A 9,836-nucleotide genomic window follows, 5' to 3' on the forward strand; every position below is an offset into this window, starting at 1 on the left:
ATTGGACAATAGTTGAAATTTACCACTATTTATATCCATACACAGTGCCATTTTGCTTCTATTCATTTTTCTCTTTTCTTTCCTTTTCTCATATCCGCTCGATACAATATTGCATATCCCTGTTCATTATATCGCTGTTAATTCCACTCAAGTGTGCTGCATATATTTACAGCAGTTACACCCCACTGCACTACCACATCACACTCTTATACTGTATTCTTTATATATATATATATATATATATATATATATATATATATATATATATATATATATATATTTATATGTATGTATGTATGTATATATATATATATATATATATATATGTATTCTTATTTTGTTTCAATTTATCATGTTAAATTACTTGTAGTATACTTCGATCTGTCTGTGCTGCTGTAATATGTGAATATCCCTCTGAGATGGATAAAGTGGTCTATCTATCTATCTATCTATCTATCTATCTATCTATCTATCTATCTATCTAGGACATTAGGATTTAGAATCTGTTTGTGTTTTAGGGTTTTGTTGTTCTGTGTTCAGCAAATTTCATTTCTTTATTGCCCTGATGTCTTGTTTCTTTATCACTCAGATATTTCCTGAAGCCAACCTTTTTCAGAACTGCGTAAGGAGACACATAAATCTGTAACATTTCTGGCTTCCTATGAATCCAGACTATTTCACTTAAAATGCAGCAATATTAGGAAGTATTGTCTGCCTATAAGTAGCAAATCACTATGAAGGTTCTTCTCTCCCACTGTCTCTCATTTTCTCTTTTGCAATCTTTGCTTTCCTTCTTCTTCATCCTACTCCTTCTCTCTGGACTGGATGGACGCCATACAAAGTAAATTCTGTCAGCCACATGGACTCAGTGACCCCACCCAGCCATTGTGCTATAAAAAGGCATGCCATTTTCCTCCAAAAGCCATGAAAATACGAAGTGCTGAAACTAGTCTGTTTTGACTCTTGTCTTGCTTTTCTTACCTTTTACAACAAGGAATAAACTGTAAGAATTTATAAGTCCATATCATTTTTATTCATTTAATTTATTCAGAAATAAGTTAAACATAGAGATGTTCCAACTCTTTGGAAATTTGCAATAGCATCTCTAATCTGAATATCTGACTTTACTAGAACTGGTTTATCAAAAAAGCGTATCTCTTTTACAGTCAATTTCAATCTTTTTCAAAATATCAAAATATTATTAATGCATTAATGCATCTAATGCATTAGATTCCTCATTAGTTTCAATTTTCTTGACATCGCATAATTGCCTTGTGTTTTTCCCTTTTTTTTGCCACAGTCAAATTAATCTGATAAGAATACAAATGTTAATATAGGTCTGAAAATTTGCTCTCGTGGATCTGCTGTATATTCTTGGGAGAAAAAAAAAGTTCTTCTGAAGTTCTTTGGATAGTTAAGTGTTCTTACACTGCAAAAAAATGGTATATAGCAAGTGATATTATTTATCTAGTATTATAATAAACCTATTTCTAGACATGTCTACTAATTCCAAGCTTGAAATAGTTTTCTTCTATTGGCAGATAATGTTGCAAGTTCTAGGCATTAGAAAGAAATAAAATCATTTGCAAAATAGAATAAGAAAATGTAATGTTTTGAATGTATAAAAGCCTCTAAAAACAGACTACATAATAATGTAGCTGCTTTATAATAATCTCATACTAAGAATTGTGAGATAAATTTATGCATATTCAAGATATTTTCACTTGCTAAGATGTCTTTTTATTAAACGTAGTGTAGATTCCTAAAAGGGTTGTACTTTCTTGGTGTAGAAGTGTATAAAGAACCTCAGTGCAAAAAAATGTCATCAAATGAAAATATCTTGAATATATTCCAATTCATCTAATATTTCCTATTATATTATATCATTAAAAATGTCTAAAGAGATGGGCTTAAGAATCTTATATTTGGTTTACTGTAATCCTATAAAAGGAAATACGAGATAAATTGGACTTCTATATTCAAGATATTTTCACTTGCTAAGATTTTTTACAATGCTTTAATGGCCACCCCAGAGATTACTCCTGTTTTTACTGTTTTGGTAAAACAGTTACTTTTTGGCAATCTGAGTATCCAAGTTCTTATAAATTCACTGAATATGCCTTTGGTTACAACAAATTTTCAGACAGTGGCACTGGATATAATAGTTCTTATTACAGATATTATTCATCGACTAATAAAATAACAAAATAATAGATTTTGAATCTATTTTAATCTATTTGAATCTATTAGTGAAAATTTGACATTGTAAACATAAGATTCATTCATCTTCATTAAATCCTCTATCTTGGTCACAGTGGATCAAGAGCCTAAGATGTATATTCTTGAACAAAGGGTCTCTTCCATGGAACAGCACAGTAATCAGCAATTCACACTTAGCTGACTTAGCTTTATTCTTTTGTTTCATCACATGGCACACATCTCTTTTTCTCCTTCCTTTTTTTACTTCTTACTTATTGCACAGTGAGATCATTTAGGGTAGTATGCAGAGTGTGCACTTTAATGAGTGCACAAAGAACAGCACAAATCTGGGTTAGGCTTGGGAACATGAAGCTCATGACATCCTAAACTGCAAAAAAAAAAAAAAAAAAGACTTCTAGCAGTGCAATGTATCTAATATTTCCAGTTATAAGCTCATAATAAACCAAATATAAGATTATTAAACGTATTTTCAGATATTTCTTAACCAGTGTCAAGCTTTAAAGTTTTGTATTCTATTGGTAAATTATCTGCCACTATTATCTACTAGTTCAAGCTTGAAATTAGTAAAAAAAAAATTCTAGAAATAGGTTTAATAATTTTATATACACATTATACACTAATGTGTATATTTGACTAAATTCAAGATATTCATTTGCTAAGATGCCATTTTTTCAGTGTTCTTTCTCTGCTTCCTGTGGAATTTTGATATCCTGGTGAAATAAATAAAATTTACTGAATGTTTTTTTTTTTTTTTTTTTTTTAAATCTCTGTCCTTGTTTAATTTAGTTAAGAGATGGGCAAGGTTATTTTAAACCTTTGTTAACAGTTAGTATTTATGTATAGCACTCTGTCACACTAGCAACTGATTTGGGTATTGACAAAGCATAACTGTATTGCTCAATATACAGACACAGACTGCTGAAAATAGTGAGTCACTGAACATTACCATATGCTGTTTATGTTTCATTTTCTTCAACGAGTTGTTAAGCAATACATGCTAAGATTGTTCATATTTTTGAAACATCAAAATTAAATATTTCTTTATTTTCCAATGAAATCATTTTTTAATAAATGTGGAAATAAACAAAATTTGTATTGCCTCTAATCGTTAACCATAATCTTTAATCTAAACGGGTATTGAGTGAAGCTGGAAACCACACATCATGCAGCAATTTTTCCTTCCTTAAATTCAGATTCGTATAGTCTCTTTTGTGGAGTCTTTCACAATGCAGGGTCGGTGGGTTTGCTGGGCAAATTCTCAAACACATCTTGTTCACTTATCGTATTGCCAATTCTTAGCATGAAGTTCCATTACCAACAATGTACACTGATTTTCAACTCAAATCACTCCATCGTTCATGACCTATCATCATCATCCACAGTCATGCTCATGCCATTTAACTGGGGTGATATTAATACGGAATTAAAACTACAGTGTACAATGATATCTATACATATGTACAAACATAAATAGTGAATGGACAATGTACAGCACAATGAGTTATTTAAAATGAATTCAGACACATGTATTCCTATCATTCATAATAATATATTTTCTGTTACTGAGGGCCGGTGCCAGATCATGGATCTTCTCCTGCTATGGCTCCTCTCAACTTCCTGACCTGCCCGATTGATCCTGTTGCATTAATCTTGCTCTGTTCCTTCTGCTTCTTCTGGAGCTTTCTGCACATATGACTCACGTTTTCTTGCTTCAGTGGATATCTGGATACCACAGGGTCTTGCAGTTTATAAGAACTGTGATTATAGACTGTCCTATGTTCATCACAGGACTCCTATTTATGAAATCCTTCCACTGAACATTGTGTATCCTCTTAGTACTGTTTACCTTGAGGTTTCTTGCTCATGTTGTCTCAGAGAGTTTTTCCTTGCCACTGTCACCCCTGGCTTGTTCATTAGGGATCTAAATATAAATCTGGATTCCTGTAAAGCTGCTTTATGACGGTGTATAGTGTCATGACAGTATAGTGTTTCTACTAGACAAATAAAATTGAATTGAATTAAACTGAATATTTTACTGCTTCATTCTATTTACTTCTTCTTCTATAACTATGCTGCACACAGTATCTATTAGGTAAGTTAACACAGATAAAATGTTTAGTGAAATGAAAGACCAAGAGCTGATGTCGATCGTGCGAAAGTGAGCCTGTGGAGACAGGACTGGTACCAGGACTGGGTCAGGAAATGCCAAAAAAAAGGCCAGATCAAGTATGGGTTCCAAAGCTTTGGGCCTCTCCCAGAGCTCAGTTATCATGGAATATGCCAAATAGAGGGCTGCTAATGCACCAACTGTTCTTTACTGCACACCAATAATCTCTCCTTTATAGGAGTAAAAGGAAGGGAAGTGGATGGAGAGGATGGAGAGGGGCCTGGGGGTGTGAAATGGCAGATTAGATTTGATTGTTTTGGTTGAGATCCAAATACTTTTTTTCCCCTAGAGAGGAACCCAAGCCTAGCATTCCTGCCATTGCTGAAAGAAAATCTTAACTGTATCCTGTATGTATACCAAATAGTATAGTTTTATTCATTGACTTTCTGTTCTCAGAGCAGAAAGTATCACGATCGGGTTAGTTAGGCAACCAGTCAAGTTCTGCTTTCAGAACATATTTCAATAACCAAAACTGCTATGTGTGCTTGAATAGGTGCAGTGTGTGAGGATCCGGGAACCAGCATGCCCTGAGAAGGAGAACAAGTCAGTGGGCCAGCGAGCTCAGGGCAACCACCCATTGCTAAACCAAACACTCTGCCATCTGAGGAGCCTCTGTGCGGGCCCACTGCCATCAGAAACACACTCCAGAAACTCACCAGTGCCCAGGAATAGCAAATATTTGACCAATTCAAAAGAGGTGAAGAAGAAGAAGGAAGGGTTGAACCTGGATGAGGGACTGAGAAGGAGGAAGGTGATTATGTGTATGTGTAATGGGAACCATTAATCACAGTGGAGACCCTTTTCCAGCAGTTTGTTACATAAGAAATATTGCAAACATAGCAGTGAAAATATGTAAATAAGGTAAAATCAATGAAAAGAGGAAACAGGAAGCTGACTGTTAAGGTTTGAGGACTTGAAGACCAGGGAAAAGATAGGAACACTGATTTAACGCATTCACTATGGAAGCAGCTCATTAGAAATGAGTACCATTAAATCAGACCTTGTGACTTAATATCCATTTGCCCTTTTGTGATCCTCCTAGACATCAGTTGTCTCCATTTACTTGTGAGGAAATCACAAATGACAATATTTAGAGTAAGATGTCCTGCACCCAGTGACAGTTGATATTAGCTGGGAGGGCTAAAATCTAATACTGAAACTATAAGATCTCATCTGTTGCATGATAAGGATATTATTAAGGCAAAGTATTACGTACACACACACACACACACACACACGTTAAGGCAGACAGGCAGCTGCATTTGTGATTTAATTAAAAATTTCAAGTCCGTAATGCCCTACTAGATTAATGCTGTTTTCTCTAAATACCAAATATCAAATATAGGAAGCATTTCACCTGTAATCACATGACTGTCTCTGATAGGCTGGTTCAATCTACTGCAGTGGTCTGGGGCTGGGGTTCCCTACACAAATGAGATCATAGTTTTCTTCACTTCAATTGAATTCCCCCATTTTTTTCCACAGTACATAAAGTGGCTACCCTAAGAAGCTACAAGATGCTCATGCAACTGGTGTCTGAATCCTTTGGAAGCCAAAGACTGCTATGTCTACAGCCATGTCCAGGAGGTTTTTCAATTGCCGGAGAAGGTCAGCCCAGACTTCTCTTTCCCTAGCTACAGATTCCAGCTCCTCCTGGGGGATCCCCAAAAGTTCTCAAGCCAACTGAGAGATAGGCTCTTCATCCTATCATGTATCTACCTCCAGGTATTTCCATCATTCTCAGTATTCAATTCAATTCAATTCAATTTTATTTGTATAGTGCTTTTAACAATGGACATTGTCACAAAGCAGCTTTACAGAAATAAATGGATTCACAAAAATATATTGTAAATATTTGAATTTATCAGTATGAGCACTGAATTCCCTAGGGGCACTATGGAGTCAGCCCTATCAAGCACCTGCTCCACCTTCTTCAAGACCTGAATATTCAGAACTGCTATTTGGTGTATATGCACAAATAACAGTCAGAGCTTTCCTTCCTGAGATCTCGAAATCTCATTGAGGCAGCCTTCTTGTCCAGTGGACAGTTTTCTGTCGGAATGGCAGTGTGAGAGAGAGATCACTGCCAATCAAAAATTTTGTTACCCTTACTGTGTGTTGATTGTATGGCCAACTATATACCTTTCTATCTTATGGAGTAACTCTGACTCTTTCCCTGCCAGCAATGTGGCATTCTATGTTCCATATTTGCAAGAGTTTAGTCTGTCTAAGACTGTCTATCACATACCTGCAACCTGACAGGTTTTGAACCTGACTCCCACCCTTCATCTTCCTGGGGATGAGGCCACAAAATGGATCCACATCATTATTATGGGCAGAGGATGCTCCCAGGCCTGTCTCCAGGGGTCGGTCCTGGTAACCCCTGTTTGGTTTGACTTCTCCCCTCTTCTGCCTTCACCAAGAGTGGCTTTACTGGGAGCATTAAGCTCCCAGTGATATAGGTTCACTACAACAAGGTCTTGATCAATGAAGGGGGAATTTTTGTTTGTTTGTTGGTTTATACCAACCTTTGTATTCTGAAAATTATGTTTGTTACTAGTAAGCTGGTAGATTACATATGGACGGTAAGTGACACATGTTTGCTGGCTAGCTTACTTGTAAGACATCCACATAACTCCACCGCACCTGTAGTTTAGACTGCAAAAGTTCTTCTGGTTTGCTGTGCAAAGCTCAAATAAACACAAATGAGTGCAGCTGCTGTGTTATATTTAAACAATCAGGAGAGGGCATCTTGAAGGTGAGGAATTATAGAAATATAGAGGCCATACTACAAGAAAATAAACCACTCATCAGCAGTGAGAATCAGAAGGCTAGATTGGAATTTGCAAAGAAACACAGAGATGAGCCACAAAAGTTCTGGAACCAAGATTAATCTCTACCAAAGTGATGGAAAGGCCAAAGTGTGGAGAAAGAAAGGCTCTGCTCATGATCCAAACCATCGGATGCTCATCTGTCAAATACGGTGGAAGTAGAGTCAAGGCTTGGGCTTGCATGGCTGCTTCTGGAATGGGCTCACTAATCTTTATTGATGATGTAACTCCTGATGGTAGCAGCAGAATGAATTCAGAAGTCTACAGAAATATTCTGTCTGCCAATTTACAGAGAAATGCATCCAATCTAATTGGGAGGAACTTCATCATGCAGCAAGACAATAACCCAAAACACGATGCAAACACAACAAAGGACTTCATTAGGGGTAAAAAAGTGGAAGATTTTGGACTGGCCAAGTCAATCACCAGACCTTAGAGAATGCATATCACCTCCTGAAGAGGAGACTTATAGGAGAAACCCCCAAAAACAAACAACAACTAAATGAAGTTGCCGTACAACCCCGGAAAAGCAACACAAAAGAATAATGCAACAGTTTGGTGATGTCATTGGGTCGCCAGCTTGATGCAGTTATTGCAAGCGATGGATATGCAACCAAATATTAAATGTTATTTACTCCATTTATATTTAAGTAAAATTAACTCTATTTGTTCCTTTACTTTTACTCACCTGAAAATTGGGTAGTCTGCCACCAATGGTACCATGTTCTAAGTTGTTTAAAACATCTAGATGTAAATGTCAGGAAATGAAAGATGAAATTCTGATCGTTCCATATTCATCTTTTGATTACAAATCCAAATGTCTTCAGTTTATAGTAAACACAAAAGAATTGGCCTTGCCGTTACAATTGTTGTTGTTTGTTCAGTTGTTGTTTGTTTTGGAGGGGAGCCTTAGAAAGGGAGAGTCGTGCTTTCAGGCCCCTAGCAGGTGTCTGAGTGCCTCTGGTCCTTTTTGTGTGATGAGCACTAAACAGTGTGCCCATCAGAATAGTGGCATTAGGTGCTGCTGTATTTGGATGTCTGCCTCCTATGTATCCCCTCAAAAGCAGGCGATTCAGAATATGTCCAACCTGCTCTCACACATTACGGTGCTCTGTCTCACAGTAAACACAGAAAAAGGATCTTACTAAAACTGAGGTAGGCCACACAATTTATTAATATGAGGCTAGGTTTACTGTGAATGCAAGCCAGCCAGGTGTGGCAAACCTTATGATGTTTGCAAGTCAGATTTAGCCATGCTTCCAGCAGTAATTCCCCCAGGCTTACTGGAGGTAAAGGCTATTCAGAAATGAGTTATCAGCTAATGGCCAGCCCCCAGGCACCACAAATGGAAAGAGCAGCTTAGCCTCTAGCTTGCTGGAGATGCAAGGCTTCTCTAACTGAAGGAGTGTGCTTGGGAGTGGTACCCCATTGCAGAGAGGTAGTCACCATAGAGGCTTCATTACAGACTGGGGAGCAATGTACTATGCCACAGGGGCACAGTGGGCATGTGGTCCTATTGCATAAGACCACATCAACAAACTGGAATTGACAGCAGTCCATCTGGAACTCATGTTCTTCCTACCAGGTCTGAGACATCACCATGTGTTGGAACATGTTGGTTTGTGCAGACACTGTCAGTTACATCAACCATCAGGGCAGCAAAAGGTCAAGCAGATTTCTCCATCTTGAATGGAATCTCCTTAGGTGGGCCCATCTGCTCAGTTGAGGCAGTGTGTATGCTGATAGGAGTGGTGTCTGTACCCACAACTGTTATCCCAAACCTGTGAAAGGTTTGGCAAAGCCAATGCCAAGTCAACATGTTGCCGATTGTGGGTCGCCTGGCACGGCCAGACAGCTGGGACAGGATGAACTGGCTCTTAACTGACCTCACCATCTACTATACATTTTTCCTTCCCTACTGCTGATTTTTTTTACTACATTGCACATAATTTCACAACCAAAATACAGCTCAGAATAGCTGGAAAGACCTTGGTTTCCACTACTGCTTTTGCTGGTGGTCAGAAAACCCTGGCAGGTTCTTCCCCAAGAAGATCTATAGCAGCCATTGCAGGGCACCACAGCACCATGGATGGCATCTCTCTGGGGCACATAAACATATTACAGCCTCTCCAAAAGAGATGTGGTGTCTATCTGCCATAATTCCCTAACTGTTTGGCATGATGTGCTGGAGTGTCTTAAGGCCACTCTTTACGATCACTTTGGCAAAAATAATAGGAGAACTGCATGCCCTGGCTGTACGCTTGCCTTGCATGTGTTGGTGGGTTCAGTGAGGGCAAACCTGAAGGACATTCATTGCTGTGCCGCAAAAGTGCCATATGGCGCTATTTAAACTGGATGGCAGCCATCCAATTCTCAGACCAACTGTTCTGTCATAGCAGAAATACATGAGGAGTTCCCTTATATATAGATAGAACCTGGTTCACAAGGTGGTGGATGTCATCACCATGGATTACAGATGGACTTTAATGTCACTTTAACATAAGAAAGTATCCAGGTGATTTTCGCCACCCCTGGATGTTATATGCAGAGTTCATAGAACCACAGTTACATAAGTTACGAGCATTTTAAAACATTAAAAAAAAGATCTGTATATTCAG

This window comes from Pangasianodon hypophthalmus, chromosome 29, assembly GCF_027358585.1.
Source record: "Pangasianodon hypophthalmus isolate fPanHyp1 chromosome 29, fPanHyp1.pri, whole genome shotgun sequence".
In the NCBI taxonomy this organism is placed as follows: domain Eukaryota; kingdom Metazoa; phylum Chordata; class Actinopteri; order Siluriformes; family Pangasiidae; genus Pangasianodon; species Pangasianodon hypophthalmus.